At 38.9% G+C, this 17,585-nt stretch overlaps 2 non-coding genes across 2 annotated transcripts; both read left to right on the top strand.

The window, feature by feature from the left end:
* The first annotated feature begins 1,065 nt into the window (after nt 1-1,065).
* LOC148563837 (small nucleolar RNA R71) lies at nt 1,066-1,172 on the top strand. The gene has a single exon (XR_015884702.1). It is a non-coding gene; the product is annotated as a small nucleolar RNA R71 (small nucleolar RNA).
* An 8,291-nt stretch (nt 1,173-9,463) lies between these two features.
* On the top strand, nt 9,464-9,570 carry LOC148563838 (small nucleolar RNA R71). The gene has a single exon (XR_015885571.1). It is a non-coding gene; the product is annotated as a small nucleolar RNA R71 (small nucleolar RNA).
* The last annotated feature ends 8,015 nt before the right edge of the window (nt 9,571-17,585 follow it).

Genomic DNA, 17,585 nt, shown 5'->3' on the forward strand with positions numbered 1-17,585 from the left:
ACTGGCATTCAATGCCAGTTCTGGTGGTTCTTTGGGCGTTGAATGCCCTTCATGCATCCCTTCACTGGTATCAACGCTAATTCCTTTGCCAAGTTGGGTGTTGAACACCCAATAAGACCTTCCTTACTGGCCTTCAACGCTAGATTCCCTGCCAGTTTGGGCGTTGAATGCCCAATGAGGGCTTCCTCACTAGCGTTCAACGCCAGCTTCTGTGCTAGCTTGGGCGTTGAACGCCCAGTGAGGTCTTCCTCACTGGTGTTTAATGCCATTTGAGTTTCTCCAGGTTCGGCCTCATCCTCTGTGGTGATGGCCTTGCACTCTTCTCTTGGGTTTATTTCAGTGTTACTAGGAAGAGTGTCAGGAGGAGTCTCAGAGATTCTCTTGCTCAGTTGACCAACTTGTACCTCCAAATTTCTAATGGATGATCTTATTTCAGTTATGAAACTATGAGTGGTCTTAGAGAGGTTAGAGACTATAGCGACTAAGTCAGAAAGGCTTTGCTTAGGAGTCTCCGTATTCCCTTGAGAAGATAGTAATGATGGCTTGTTCTTGAACCTATTCTGGGTTCTTCGACCTTGATTATTATTGAAGCCATGCTAAGGCTTCTGTTGATCCTTCCATGAGAGGTAAGGATGGTTCCTCCATGAGGGGTTGTAGGTGTTTCCATAGGGTTCTCCCATGTAATTCACCTCTTCCATGGTGGGTTGGTCAAGATCATAAGCTTCTCCTTCAGAGGAAGCTTCTTGAGTGCTGCCAGCTGCAACTTGCATTCCAGTCAAATGTTGAAAGATCATATTGACCTGCTGGGTCAAGATCTTGTTCTGAGCCAATCTGACATTCAAAGTGTCTACTTCAAGAACCCCTTTCTTCTAAGGGACCCCATTGTTCACAGGGTTTCTCTCAGAAGTGTACATGAATTGGTTGTTTGCAACCATCTCAACGAGTTATCTTGCTTCTGTAGGCATTTTCTTCAAGTGGAGTGATCTACCTGTAGAGCTGTCCAATGATATTTTGGACATCTCAGATAGACCATCATAGAAGATGCCTAAGATAGACCATTATGAGAGCATATCAAAAGGACATCTCCTGATTAGTTGCTTGTATCTTTCCCAAGCTTCATAGAGGGATTCACCTTCTTTTTGTCTGAAGGCTTTAACTTCCACTCTGATTTTTCTCATCTTCTGGGGAGGAAAGAACTTGGCCAATAAAGCATTGACCAACTTTTCTCAAGAGTCTAAGCTTTCTTTAGGTTGAGAATCCAACCATATTTTAGCTCTGTCTCTAACAGTAAAGGGAAAGAATATAAGTCTGTAGACCTCTATTGGTCTTGACAGTGTCACAGATTTACAAGAATTCTGACAGGAATTGGTGTGGATCTTCCAGTGGAAGTCCATGGAACTTGTAATTCTGTTGCAGAAGAGAGACTAACTGAGGCTTAAGCTCAAAGTTGTTAGCTCTGATGGAAGGTATGGAGATACTTCTTCCATAGAAATCAGAGGTTGGTATGGTGTAGTCACCAAGAACCTTTCTTGCATCTCCTCCATTATTAGCATTGTCTGCCATGTCTTCAGCTTCTTGTTCGAAATTTTCTGACAGGTTTCTTCTGGAGTGTTGTGTTTTTAACTTGTTGTAAACACCTCCTTAAAGTTTTCTCAGGTTCAGGATCAAGTTTAAAGAGAGGCTCTTTATCTCTGTTCCTGGTTATCAACAAGAAAAAGAAGACAAGAAAGAAGAAGAATAGGAGCTCTTATGTTCAAGAACAGAGAACTCCCTGTGAGATGTGAAGAAGAAAGAAAAGAAGAATGAAGATAGAGGGAAGAGAGGAAGAATTCAGCTATGAAGAGTAAAAGAATTCAAAAATTAAAAAGTAAAAAGAGAAATATTTTTGTTTTTATTTTATTTATTAATTAAATTCGAAAGTTAAAGCTAATTAACTAAAAAGATTTGAGAATTAAATGATGAATTTTCGAAAAAGAAGAGAGAGAAAGAGAGAACATATTTTTGAAAATTAGAAGAGAGAAGAATTAGTTAGGAAGTTTTGAAAAAGAAGAAAGAAAAAACAAGTAACTAATTAAGAAAGATTTGAAAACAAGATAAGATAGAAGATTAGAAAAGATTTGAATTTAAAATTTGAAAAGATAAGATAACAAATTGAAAAGTTTTGAAAAATATTAGATTTTAAAATTTGAAATTAGAAAAGATAAGATAAGAAATTAAAAAGATTTGAAAAGGATAAGATTTGAAACTTGATTTTTGAAAATGTTTTGATTTTGAAATTTGAAATTTAAAATTTGAAATTTTAAATTTTAAATTTTGAAATTGAATTTTAAAATTTGAATTTGAAATAAGATAAGATAAAATTTTTGAATTTTAAAGAAAGATAGAAAGATAAGATAGTAATTTGAAAAAGATATGATTTTTGAAAAGATTTGAATTTGAAATTTAAAAACTAAGATAAGATAAGATAATGATTTTGAAATTAAATTTTGAAATTTTTGTTGATTTTCAAAAAGTAAGATAAAAAAGATATTTTATTTTTTGAATTTAATGAAGAAAGATAAAAACAACAAAAAGACACCAAACTTAAAATTTTTTAGATCTTAGACACCTAGAATTCGAAAATTACAAAAAAAAACACAAAGAAACACCAAACTTAAAAATTTTAAGATCTAAATAAGAAGAAAAACAAGAACAGTTTGAAGATCAAGAAGAACACCAAGAGCGAAACTTTAAAGAATTCAAAGAAAAAAGAACATGCAAAGGACACCAAACTTAAAAATTTTGAAAATCAAAGACACCAATTTCGAAAATTTTAAAGAAAAGACACAAAAGGATACCAAACTTAAAGATTGACAAAAGATTCAAACAAAAGACACTATTTTTGAAAATGTTTATTGATAAAAAAACTCAAGAAATTTCGAACTTAACAAGAACAAAAGACTCAAACAAAATTAAGAACAATACCTAATCTAAGCAATAAGACAATCCGTTAGTTATCCAAACTCGAACAATCCCCAGCAACGGCGCCAAAAGCTTGGTGCGCAGAATTAAACTTTGCACAACTGAACCAGCAAGTGCACTAGGTCATCCAAGTAATACCTAAGTGAGTCAGGATCGATCCCACGAGGATTGTGATTTGAAGCAAGCTATGGTTATCTTGTAAATCTTAGTCAGGCGGATAGAAAAGTTGGTTGGTTATTTAAAACGCATAAAAGGAAAATAAAGAAAACGTTACTCAATTGATAATGAAAGCAATGATAAGAAGATGGTTAAGGCTCCGGAGATGCTTTGTTCTTCTGGATCAATTCGGTTTTACTGTGTGATGCACGGAAACTTGTCCCTTAACAAATCTCCCTCGGCAAGTATACTGAATTGTCGTCAAGTAAAAACTCACAGTAGAGTGAGGTCAAATCCCACAGGGATTGATTGGTCAAGCAACTTTAATTGGAAGAATGTTCTAGTTGAGCGAAGCAGAAAGTGAGTTGAGAATTGCAGAAAATTAAATGGCGGGAAAGTAAATAGCAAAAAATAAATGACGGGAAGTAAATTGCAGAATCTTAAATGGGGAAGGGAAGTTTAGCATGAAAGTAAATGGCATAAAGTAAAGAGAATGGGTAAGATCAGAAATGGGGAATTCATTGGGCTTAGGAGATGTTGCATTCTCCGGATCATGTTCATTTTCATCTCTTCCTCAATCAATGTATTCATTGATCTCCTTGGCAATCTTAAGTGATTGAATTCCAATTCCTTGGTAATTCAATCTCTCAAATCAGATCAATAGCCAATTTCTTGGTCTAATTGCTCATGAGAAGAGATGAAGTGTGGTCACTGATTATACCACATGTATTTCCAAATCAAAGTATTGGGAGAATTATATGTCACCATATCCGCCCAAACCCCAATTTGGTCCAACATGAGAAAACATTTCTAGCATGATCTCTTCATCCCTTTTCCAAGGTTCAGAAGAGATCCAAGTATGAATAGCTTCTTTTCCAAGATAACTACTCAATTGGATGAAGATTGAAAGCTTTCTAGTAAAATCAAGAGAAAAGAAAGAAGAAGAATAATGAAAACTATTATTGATCCATCAAATTACAACAGAGCTCCCTAACCCAATGAAAGGGGTTTAGTTGTCCATAGCTCTGGGAATGGAAAGCAAAGATGGAGAGTACATTCTGAAAGTTAAACTAGAAGTACAGAGAAAGTAAAATACAGAGAGTAATTCTAATAATGCCAAAAGCTCCTTTCTAGTTCAAAGCTCTCCCTACTTATACTATTCTTCTGATCTCCTAGTTGGCTCTTCAAGTCTTGGATATGGGCCTTTGGATCTTGAGTTGAAGCAGTTATCTTCTTCAGTGGGCTCAGCTTTACTTGCAGAGAAAGTGTGAAGTAGGCAGGGACTTTAGCTTAGGGCGTTAGTGGTGTTAACGTTAAGTAAAAATGTGGGGTTGAGAACGTTAGTGACAATCAACTTTTTCACTAACGTTCCTAACCCAAAGTGGTCCACGTTAACTTCAACGTTGACCCTTGGCCCTTCGCAAACGTTACTGGGGTTTACCTTTTTCAATAACATTGAGAGTACCCCTTTCTCCCTACGTTAGAGTTCATGTTAGAATAGTTAACATGGCTTTTAACATAGGCTTGCCAAATCTTCGAGAGCGTTAGTGACACTTACCTTTGTCACTAACGCTTCAGAACGCCCCTACTTCCCACGTTAGAGTTCACGTTAACTAGGTTAATGTGACTTCTAACGTGGTATTGATAGCCATCTCCAACGTTAGTGACACAGGTGAGTGTCACTAACGTTGGCTCATCATCTCTCTTCTCCACGTTAGCTTCCACGTTAATGTAATTAACGTGGCAACTAATGTGGCTCATAGTGGCTCAATTCAACGTTAGTGACAAAGGTGAGTGTCACTAACGTTGGTGATTCTTGCTCCCTCCACGTTAGAGTCCATGTTAACTAGGTTAACGTGGCTTTTAACGTAGCCAATATGGGCTTAGTCCAACGTTAGTGACAAAGGTGAGTGTCACTAACATTGGCATCATCTTCTTCTTCCACGTTAGAGCTCACGTTAACTAAGTTAACGTGGTTCATAACGTGGCCAATTTCCCCTTTTGGAACGTTAGTGGCACTTACTTTTACCACTAACATTGGAGTTCTACTTCTCTTCCACGTTAGCTTTCACGTTAACATAGTTAACGTGGCAACTGACGTGGGCTATGATGGCTCACGAAGGCGTTATTGGCAAGCACTTTTCTCATTAACGTTGCAAGCTAGCCTTCATTCCATGTTAGTGGTCACGTTAGCTAGACTAACGTGGCTACTAACGTGGTTCTTCCTTGCTTCCTTTATCCTGAAATCAAGCAATAAAGTGCATCAAAGCTCTAATCCAAGTTATGAGACATGCATCATTCAATTTGTCCTCTAATTCATGCATAATTCTCATGAAATCATGTAAAATTCACAATGTTTACTTGAATCAAGATGTAAGTGATTATTTATCCAGAACTTGCTTATTTCCTAAGAAAATGCATGAAACTACCTTAAAACCATAAAGAAAAAGGTCAGTAAAACTGGCCAAAATGCCCTGGCATCACAACACCAAACTTAAAGCTTGCTTGTCCCTAAGCAAGTACTGGAACAAGAGAATGATGAATGAAATGACAAGATGAATGAATCATTATTGTGGAAGTCATGTTCTTGGTTTTATGGGGTTTCATGCATAGCAACTTAAGTTCATTCCTTACTGGCTTTCAGACCTTTATCATGCCTTGGAATACTCACTTGATTACACCCTTTGAGACTTTTATTTATTGATCCCTTTGTCTTTCCTAGGTTTATTTCATCCTTAGGCTAAGTGTTCTGTGAGGGGGCGACTCTTTAAGATAAGCTTTCAGCCAGCATTCCCGAACCAGTTGGTTCAAGGTGCTGGGTGTTGAAACACCCCTAAGGACTTACTCCCTCAAGTCTCTCTCCCCCATACATGCACACCACAGGCACATGGTTTGTTATTTTCTTTCCTTGAGTTCTTGGTGTCCAGCACCTCTTTGGGTTACTAAATGTTCTGTAGCAAAGTTGCTCTTGATAGTGGATTTTCAGTTGATAATCCCGGGTTAGTTAACCCAAGTTACCAAGTGATGAAGCACTCCTAAGAACTTATTCATCCAAGAAGATCCTTGGTACAAGAGCACCACAGACACATCCCTCAAGATTCAAGCCCTTAGTGCCTAGCCTTATTCTTTATTACTTTTCTTTCTTTTTCACCTCTTATTGTTCTTTTCCTTTTTCTTATTAGGATCTTATTATTTAGCTAGTCTCATGGGGTGTGTTTTCAAGCATATGATCCAGGACAGATAGTTGCCTTCCCACCTTGTTGGTGAACCAACTTAGCTAAGTGATTACTACACCACAAATCTAAGAACTTACTCCACAAATTGAACTCCACTCTGGTCTTTCATAACATCTCTTTTTTTTATTTAGCTTAAAAGCACAAGCATACAATAAGCAAGATAAAAATGAAGGCAGGCAATTTGACTAACAAGCATAGACCTAGGCAAAAGCAAACTTAAAGACAGAATTGAAAATTCCTAAACTACCATGGAAGCATGTTCTATTTCATACTTGATTTTCCTTATTTAAAAGACTTGAAAAAGAAAGATAGAACAATGAGGGAACTCCACCACCTTTTACTCATGGGGTTGTTCATGCTCTCCCTCCTGTTTGTCCTCCTTGTGTTTTTCTTGAGTGCTTGCACTCCCACTTCCCTTGCTTTTTCCAATCAACTTCTTCCAATGTTTCATGGCAAAAATTCCCGATGCAATCCTCTTTGAGACACGTGTACAGTCCTCTCCTTTTGTGGTAGCCGAACCCTTCAATTGCCCCATCAATCCTCCTACAAAATAAAAGAAAAAATAAAATTGTGGGAAGTGGCGGCAAAATTTAAAAGACAAGAAAGAGTAACTACTTTTTAAAATTTTTGTTGTTAACTACTAAGTGCTATTCACAAATGCAAACCAACTGACTAATTAAATTTCTATGTATGCAACCTTGGTGACACCAAACTTAGTTTGTGGCAATGTGGTGTAAGATGATTTGTTCAAGGTGCTAAGAGTGACATGCTATGAGTTGCATTCATGTCCTCTTAGTGTGCCTTGAACACCAAACTTGTTCTTCACTATATGTTGCATAAAAGGATTTATTCAAGAATATGTCAAAGTTGATTTGCGATCCATAAACCTTGCTTTATTAACTACTTTAAAAGCATGTAAAACATGGGTTGCCTCCCATGAAGCGCTTCTTTAGCGTCACTAGCTTGATGTTCTTCCTTTGTCAGGGTGGTTGGTAATGCTTCAAATCTTCCTCTCTTGCAGTAAACCTATATCCATTGGCTTCATCAATGATCTCTACATGTTCTAGGGAGAGAACTTTGTTGATGGTGAAAACCTTAGGTAACTGAGATGGGATGGTGGGGAGATGAGGTGGGATATCTAGGGAGTAAGTTGAGATCACTTTATCCCCTGGAGAGAAATCTTCTGTAGGGATCTTTTTGTTCCTCCATCTCCTTGGTATCTTCTTCTTTGTTTCTTTTGCTGTTATCCTGCTCTTTGTGGTCTCTTTTCCTAAGGTGATTTTGTTGCTGGTCCCATATGATTCTGGTGGTTTTGGCTCCACTTGAGTTTTCGTTAGCTGTGACAGCTGCTGATTATTTTGTTCATCACCCAAAGGAATTCCTGAGTGTACAGCTTGTGCCTCAATGCTTGTTTCCCCCACCATTGCTCTGTCATGCTCTGTCCTTAGTTCCTTGCCTTCCTGACTTGCTTCTTGTGAGGGTTTGAAGATATTAAAGGTGAGTTGTTTGTCATGTACCCTCAGTATTAGCTCTTCTCGCTCCACATCTATGAGCGCTCTGGCTGTAGCTAAGAATGGTCTTCCCAATATGATTGGGTGAAGATGACTTTCTTCCATTTCCAGTAAGACAAATTCTGTGGGAAGGAAGTAGTTCCCAACCTTTACCAGCACGTTTTCAACCACTCCTATTGCTTGTTTTTGAGTTTTGTCCGCCAGCCTGATGACTACGTCTGTGGGCATTAGCTCATTGATTTGCAGCCTCTTCATAAGGGATAAAGGCATTAAGTTGATGCTTGCTCCCAGATCACAGAGTCCTTTATCAAACATTGTTTCTCCTATGGCACAGGGGATATGAAAACTCCCCGGGTCCTTCCTTTTTGTAGGCAGCTCTGGTTGAATGAGAGCACTGCACTCCTTATTCATCACTATGGTTTGTCCTCCCTTGAGTGAGCTTTTCCTGGTCAACAGCTCCTTCATGTACTTAATGTATGAGGGCATTTGTTGGAGGGCCTTGATGAATGGTATGTTTACATGGAGAGATGCAAATATGTCAAGAAACCTTGAGTATATTCTCTTCTCTACACCACCATTGAGTAATTGGGGAAAGGGTGCATAGAGTCTCAGCAGCTCCTTCTGTGTAATTGTGGTTTCTTGATGATTCTCTTCCTGCTTTCCTACTGATGTATCTTCAGGTTGTTCTAATGGTTTGTTCGGCTCTTCCTCAGTCTCCTTGTCACTTATAGTAACCATCTTGCAATCTTCCCATCTGACTTTCTTTACTTCACCTCTCGGATTTTTCTCTGTGTCACTTGGGAAGCTATCAGTAGGTTTGGGAATCTTCTCAGATAGGTATCCCACTTGAAATTCCAGCCTCTTGATGGTGTCTCCCTGATTCTTGATATTGGCTCGCACCTCCTCTTTGAACACCTTGTTATCTTGAATCTCCTTGCATATGCCTTCAAGTAGAGTCTCAATCCTTGATAATCTTTCTTCCGATGATGAAGAGTTGAGATTGGAAGGATGAGAAGGGCCATTTTGACTTTGGTATGGATGTTGAGAAGTATTGTTGGGTGAGTGTTGGTATGACCTCTGTGTGGAGTGTTGGTGAGTTGCATTGTTGTTGGGGTTATGACGTCTCTGATCTTGGCCTTGGTCTTGTTGATTTTCCCACCCAAAGTTTAGGTGGTTCCTCCAACCAGGATTATACGTTTTGGAGTATGGGTCATGATTCTGCCTAGGTGAATTCCCAATGTAGTTGGCTTGCTCCTGACTACCCTCTGCTTCTTCATTCACTCCTTCTTGAGTTGTTGCTGAAGTGGTGATTGCTACTACTTGATTCCTCTCCATCTTCTTGGTGAGGTCAGTTAATTGCTTGGTAATCATCTTGTTTTGAGCTACCAGTGCATCCACATTATTCAGCTCCATCACTCCTCTAGTGTTGCCTCTTTCAGAAGCATAGAAGTAGTCATTCTCTGCTATAGTCTCAATGACATCTATGGCTTCTTCAATGGTCTTCTTTTTGTTTAGAGATTCCCTGATGAGTGGTCTACTGCCTTCTTTGATTCATACGAAAGGCCTTCATAGAAAATGTGCAACTGCACCCATTCATTGAACATATTTGGCGGGCATCTTCTTGTCAGGTCCTTAAACCTCTCCCATGCTTCATATAGAGTCTCACCATTCTGCTGCCTGAATGTTTGTACCTCAGCTCTCAACCTGTTGATCCGTTGAGGAGGATAGAATCTTGCCAAGAACTTGTTCACCACATCTTCCCAGGTTGCTAAACTCTCCTTTGGAAAGGATTCCAGCCATTTAGATGCTTTGTCCTTGAGTGAGAAGGGAAACAGAAGTAGTCTATAGGTATCAGGATGAACACCGTTATACTTCACAGTATCGCATATCCTCAAGAAGGTGGTTAGATGTTGATTGGGATCTTCTTGGACACTTCCTCCAAATGAACAATTGTTCTGAACAAGGGTGATGAGCTGTGGCTTTAGTTCAAAGTTGTTGGCATGTATGGTTGGCCTTTGGATGCTACTTCTACAGTTTCCTGGGTTTGGGTTGATGTAAGAACCCAGAACTCTTCTCTCTTGTCCAGCCTGATGCGCTGGACCTTCTCTGCCATGGTTGTGAGCCTCTTCTTTATGATGGTTTTCCATATTCTCCTTCATGTCTGGTTCAAGGTACTCTTCCTCTTACTCAGCACCAACTACTCTCTTTCCTCTTGCTTCCCTCCTTAATCTTAGGAAGGTCCTCTCAGGTTCAGAATCAAAGGAAGTTGAAGCCCCGCTTCTTCTACCTGTCATACAACCAACAAGGCAAAAGCAAGAAAGATAGATGCAGACAGTAATTTCTACAGAAATGCTGTTAGCGTGAGTGATGCAATATATCAAACAGTTAGTGGGTTAGTGACTGAATTGTAAACAACTAAGAAAATGGGTAGGAGAAAGGGAAGAAAATAGCTAAACAGAAAGTAAATTACTCAAATGAACTTAAACAAACAAAATAAAAACAAATACTCAATCTAGTTATCCACTAATTTAATTATTGTTGATACAAAATCAATCCACGGCAACGGTACCATAAACTTGATGCACGGAAACTTGTCCCTTAACAAATCTTCCTCGGCAAGTATACCGAATTGTCGTCAAGTAAAAAGTCACAGTAGAGTGAGGTCGAATCCCACAGGGATTGATTGGTCAAGCAACTTTAATTGGAAGAATGTTCTAGTTGAGCTAAGCAGAAAGTGAGCTGAGAATTGTAGGAAATTAAAAGGCGAAAAAGTAAATAGCAGAAAATAAATGACGGAAAGTAAATTGCAGAATCTTAAATGGGGAAGGGAAGTTTAGCATGAAAGTAAATGGCATAAAGTAAAGAGAATGGGTAAGATCAGAAATGGGGAATTCATTGGGCTTAGGAGATGTTGCATTCTCCGGATCAAGTTCATTTTTATCTCTTCCTCAATCAATGCATTCATTGATCTCCTTGGCAATCTTAAGTGATTGAATTCCAATTCCTTGGTAATTCAATCTCTCAAATCAGATCAATAGCCAATTCCTTGGTCTAATTGCTCATGAGAAGAGATGAAGTGTGGTCACTGATTATACCACATGTATTTCCAAATCAAAGTATTGGGAGAATAATATGTCACCATATCCGCGCAAACTCCAATTTGGTCCAACATGAGAAAACATTTCTAGCATGATCTCTTCATCCCTTTTCCAAGGTTCAGAAGAGATCCAAGTATGAATAGCTTCTTTTCCAAGATAACTACTCGATTGGATGAAGATTGAAATCTTTCTAGTAAAATCAAGAGAAAAGAAAGAAGAAGAATAATGAAAACTATTATTGATCCATCAAATTACAACAGAGCTCCCTAACCCAATGAAAGGGGTTTAGTTGTTCATAGCTCTGGGAATGGAAAGCAAAGATGGAGAGTACATTCTGAAAGTTAAACTAGAAATACAGAGAAAGTAAAATACAGAGAGTAATTCTAATAATGCCAAAAGCTCCTTTCTAGTTCAAAGCTCTCCCTATTTATACTATTCTTCTGATCTCCTAGTTGGCTCTTCAAGTCTTGGATATGGGCCTTTGGATCTTGAGTTGAAGCAGTTATCTTCTTCAGTGGGCTCAGCTTTACTTGTAGAGAAAGTGTGAAGTAGGCAGGGACTTTAGCTTAGGGCGTTAGTGGTGTTAACATTAGGTGAAAATGTGGGGTTGAGAACGTTAGTGACAATCACCTTTTTCACTAATGTTCCTAACCCAAAGTGGTCCACGTTAACTTCAACGTTAGTGGCACTAACGTGACCACTAACGTTGACCCTTGGCCCTTCGCAAACGTTACTGGGGTTTACCTTTTTCAATAATATTGAGAGTACCCCTTTCTCCCTACGTTAGAGTTCATGTTAGAATAGTTAACGTGGCCTTTAACGTAGGCTTGCCAAATCTTCGAGAGCGTTAGTGACACTTACCTTTGTCACTAACGCTTCAGAACGCCCCTACTTCCCATGTTAGAGTTCACGTTAACTAGGTTAACGTGACTTCTAACGTGGTATTGATAGCCATCTCCAACGTTAGTGACACAGGTGAGTGTCACTAACGTTGGCTCATCATCCCTCTTCTCCACGTTAGCTTCCACGTTAATGTAATTAACGTGGCAACTAACGTGGCTCATAGTGGCTCAATCCAACGTTAGTGACAAAGGTGAGTGTCACTAACGTTGGTGATTCTTGCTGCCTCCACGTTAGAGTCCACGTTAACTAGGTTAACGTGGCTTTTAACGTAGCTAATATGGGCTTAGTCCAACGTTAGTGACAAAGGTGAGTGTCACTAACTTGGCATCATCTTCTTCTTTCACGTTAGAGCTCACGTTAACTAAGTTAACGTGGCTCTTAACGTAGCCAATTGCCCCTTTTGGAACGTTAGTGGCACTTACTTTTACCACTAACGTTGGAGTTCTACTTCTCTTCCACGTTAGCTTCCATGTTAACATAGTTAACATGGCAACTGACGTGGGCTATGATGGCTCACGAAGGCATTATTGGCAATCACTTTTCTCATTAACGTTGCAAGCTAGCCTTCATTCCACGTTAGTAGTCACATTAGCTAGACTAACGTGGCTACGAACGTGGTTCTTCCTTGCTTCCTTTATCCTGAAATCAAGCAATAAAGTGCATCAAAGCTCTAATCCAAGTTATGAGACATGCATCATTCAATTTGTCCTTTAATTCATGCATAATTCTCATGAAATCATGTAAAATTCACAATGTTTGCTTGAATCAAGATGTAAGTGATTATTTACCGAAAACTTACTTATTTCCTAAGAAAATGCATGAAACTACCTTAAAACCATAAAGAAAAAGGTTAGTGAAACTGGCCAAAATGCCCTGGCATCACTGTGTCCTCCAACTGTGAATGATTTCTTCTATGGTAGGCTATATGCGATCAACACCTTTGTTGAGAGGTCGCCAATGCTCCTCCAGATTTGAATCCCAGGGTTAGTGCGGATCCAGTCTGATTAAGGGTGAAGCTCCTGCAGTCCATTCTCCTTAGTGATCCTACTTAAAATGCCACAGACAAGGTCGAATCTTCCGGATCAGAGAATGGTGCGCCTTTGGTTCTAGCCTTTACCACAAAGACCCTAATCTCCCCATACCTTGGCTGAACTAGTGTCTCGAGAAATCTCCAACGAATTCGTGGATTAGCCGTCTAAGAGATGTATAGTCAATCTAGTGGTTCATCATTGTTCGATGAAAGACTCACTCTGAACCCATGTAGAATGAGATAACCTTATGCGATGAAGAACAAAGATACATCTTAGAATAGAGAATCAAACTCGGATTTAAGATAAAACAGTAATTCTTTATTGATCCATAAAACTCAGCAGAGCTCCTCCCCTCAACCTAGGGGTTTATAGAAAATACAATGGAAACCTGTAAAGAGTCTTTAGGTCTCTTGAAAAGTGTAAAAGTTCTCAAATAAATACTAGACTAATGACTAAGGATTACCTAAGATTGATAAAATAGTCTTTTAATGCTAAAATCAACTTCCGGGGACCACTTGGTGAGTATTTGGGCTGAGCTTGATTGAGATCCACGTGCTAGGAGGCCTCTAGGGCGTTGAACACTGGCTAGGGGGTCCTTTTTGGGCGTTGGACGCTGGTCTCTTCTCCTTTGGGCGTTGGATGCTAGAATAGGGCAGATGGCTGGCGTTGAACACCAGTTTTTGGCCTTTAATTCTGAAGCAAACTATGGAGTATTATACATTGCTAGAAAGCTCTGGATGTTAGCTTTCCATAGTCGTTGAGAATGCTCCATTTGGACTTCTGTACCTCCATAAGCCCTTTCGAGTGCACGGAGGTCAGATCCTGACAGCATTTGCAGTGCTTTCTCTGCCTCTGAATCAGACTTTTGCTCCAGCTCCTCAATTTCAGCCAGAAAATACCTGAAATTGCATAAAAACACACAAACTCAAAGTAGAATCCAAGAATGTGAATTTTACACTAAAACCTATGAAAACTTAATAAAGCTTAAACAAACATACTAAAAACTATATGAAAATGATGGCAAAAAGCATATAAAATATCCGCTCATCATCTTGCTGTCATCGTGCTCTGTCATCGTGCTGCCGTCGACTAGAGCCCGATGCTGAGCTATTACAATGTCTCCAAGTCGTTGCACCACCGTAGGTGCTAAGCGAAGCAGTCACCATTGTTGTTCTGCCTCACCCTAGCCCGTCATGGTTTCTGTTAGGTTCTATCCTTGTTGGTAAGGGCCGTTGGAATTGCTACTGCTCCATCTTTTTGTTCCCCTTTGATATAGTGACTTCTTGTTCTGAACCCTTATAGTCATTGTTCTGTCATATATTTTTGAAGATTTTTCGATGTTAATGTCTTAGGGTTAAGTTATGGTATTTGCATGCTGCATTTATGGCCGTTGCAGCTGCGGGAACAGTCGGAATTGATGTCGTTGCTGCAAAATAAGGAATAAAAGGGTTTGTTGTGTTTATTTATCGAGTTTCAGCAAATTGAGGTAGGGGCTTTTCTTAAAACCTATTTTTATTTCAAAAAATTGTTGTAAATCGACATCAATGTGAAAAATATACTTTTTTTTGTGATTGTGTGAGTCTTATGGACTAAATTGGACTGTGCTGGATAAATGTGATTGAATAAATGCTTAAATAGAATGTGGTGCATTGTGTGATTAATTGGTGAAGTTGAATTGTCCGTGGTTATGAACTGTGAATGATTGGTTAATTGATGAATTCTGGATTTTTTTTTATTTTTTCTAGTTGAGTTGGTGTTGTTGTGTGGTGCACGAATTGTAAATCACACTTTTCACAACTCGTACCACTAACCAGCAAGTGCACTGGGTCGTCCAAGTAATACCTTACGTGAGTAAAGGTCGAATCCCACGGAGATTGTTAGCTTCAAGCAATCTATGGTTATCTTGTAATTCTTAGTCAGGATATCAATTATAATTATCAGTTTGGATTGCGAAAAATAAAAGAGCATGAATTAAATACTTGTTATGCAGTAATGGAGAATATGTTGGAGTTTTAGAGATGCTTTGTCTTCTGAATCTCTGCTTTCCCCTGTCTTCTTCTTCACGCATGCAAGGTTCCTCCTATGGCAAGCTGTGTGTTGGTGGATCACCATTGTCAATGGCTACCATCCGTCCTCTCAGTGAAAATGGTCCAGGTGCGCTGTCACCGCACGGCTAATCATCTGTCGATTCTCACTCATGGTGGAATAGGATCCATTGATCCTTTTGCGTCTGTCACTACGCCCAACCCTTGTGAGTTTGAAGCTCGTCACAGTCATTCAATCCCTGAATCCTACTCGGAATACCACAGACAAGGTTTAGACTTTTCGGATTCTCAAGATTGCTGCCAATGGATTCTAGCTTGTACCACGAAGATTCTGATTAAGGAATCCAAGAGATACTCATTCAATCGAAGGTAGAACAGAGGTGGTTGTCAGGCACACGTTCATAGGTTGAGAATGGTGATGAGTATCACGGATTATCATATCCATCATATTGAAGTGCGAATGAACATCTTAGATAGAAACAAGCGTGTTTGAATAGAAAACAGAAATAATTGCATTAATTCATCGAGACACAGCAGAGCTCCTCAACCCCAACAATGGAGTTTAGAGACTCATGCTGTCAAGGAATACAAAGTTCAGATCTAAAAATGTCATGAGATGCCAAATAAATCTCTAAAAGTTGTTTAAATACTAAACTAGTAACCTAGGTTTACAGAAAATGAATAAGCTATAATAGATAGTGCAGAAATCCACTTCTGGGGCCCACTTGGTGTGTGCTGGGGCTGAGACTTGAGCTTTACATGTGCCTAGGTTGTTTGTGGAGTTAAACGCCAGGTTGTAACCTGTTTTGGGCGTTTAACTCCAACTTGTAACCTGTTTCTGGCGTTTAAAGCCAGAATGCAGCATGGAACTGGCATTGAACGCCAGTTTACGTCATTTATCCTTGAGCAAAGTATGGACTATTCTATATTGCTGGAAAGCCCTGCATGTCTACTTTCCAACGCAATTGATAGCACGCCATGTGGACTCATGTAGCTCCAGAAAATTCATTCCGAGTGCAGGGAGGTCAGAATCCAACAACATCTACAGTCCTTTTTCAGCTTGAATCAGATTTTTGCTCAGCTCCCTCAATTTCAGCCAGAAAATACTTGAAATCACAGAAAAACATACAAACTCATAGTAAAGTCTAGAAATGTGACTTTTATTTAAAAACTAATAAAAATATAATAAAAAGTGACTAAAACATATTAAAAACTACCTAAAAACAATGCCAAAAAGCGTATAAATTATCCGCTCATCACAACACCAAACTTAAATTGTTACTTGTCCCCAAGCAACTGAAAATCAAATAGGATAAAAAGAAGAGAATATATAATGAATTCCAAAAACATCTATGAAGATCAGTCTTAATTAGATGAGCGGGGCTATTAGCTTTTTGCTTCTGAACAGTTTTGGCATCTCACTTTATCCTTTGAAGTTCAGAATGATTGGCATCCATAGGAACTCAGAATTCAGATAGTGTTATTGATTCTCCTAGTTCAGTATGTTGATTCTTGAACACAGCTACTTTATGAGTCTTGGCCGTGGCCCTAAGCACTCTGTTTTCCAGTATTACCACCAGATACATACATGCCACAGACACATAACTGGGTGAACCTTTTCAGATTGTGACTCAGCTTTGCTAAAGTCCCCAATTAGAGGTGTCCAGGGTTCTTAAGCACACTCTATTTTTGCTTTGGACCTCGACTTTAACCACTCAGTCTCAAGTTTTCACTTGACACCTTCACGCCACAAGCACATGGTTAGGGACAGCTTGGTTTAGCAGCTTAGGCCAGGATTTTATTCCTTTAGGCCCTCCTATCCACTGATGCTCAAAGCCTTGGATCCTTTTTATTACCCTTGCCTTTTGGTTTTAAGGGCTATTGGCCTTTTGCTCTTGCCTTTTGGTTTAAAGAGATTTTGGCTTTTTCTGCTTGCTTTTTCTTTTTCTCTCTTTTTTTTGTTGTTTTTTCGCCATTTTTCTTTTCTCTCTTTTTTTCCGTAAGCTTTTGTATTCACTGCTTTTTCTTGCTTCAAGAATCATTTTTATAATTTTTCAGATCATCAAATAACATTTCTCCTTTTTCCTTATTCTTCAAGAGCCAACATATTTAATATTCATAAACCACAATATCAAAAGACATATGCACTGTTCAAGCATTCATTCAGAAAACAAAAAGTATTGCCACCACATCAAAATAATTAAACTATTTTAAAATTCGAAATTCATACACTTCTTTTTCTTTTTCAAAAAATATTTTTCATTTAAGAAAGGTGATGGATTCATAGGACATTCATATCTTTAAGACATAGACACTAGACACTAATGATCATGTAATAAAGATACAAACATAGATAAAACATAAAGCATGTAAATCGAAAAACAGAAAAATAAATAGACAAGGAGATTAAGGAACGGGTCCACCTTAGTGAGGGTGGTATCTTCTTCCTCTTGAAGAGCCAATGGTGCTCTTGAGCTCCTCTATGTCTCTTTCTTGCCTTTATTGCTCCTCCCTCATGGCTCTTTGATCTGCAGTCAAATGCTCTACCACTGAACTATGGACCCTTGAGATGAACCTCCCCATCTCTCATTACTCGGGGGTGGAAGCAACTGCCTTCCTTTTCCTCTTTCTAGAGGTTTCTCCA

This window comes from Arachis ipaensis, chromosome B5, assembly GCF_059453495.1.
Source record: "Arachis ipaensis isolate K30076 ecotype BB chromosome B5, ASM5945349v1, whole genome shotgun sequence".
NCBI classification, from domain to species: Eukaryota; Viridiplantae; Streptophyta; class Magnoliopsida; order Fabales; family Fabaceae; genus Arachis; species Arachis ipaensis.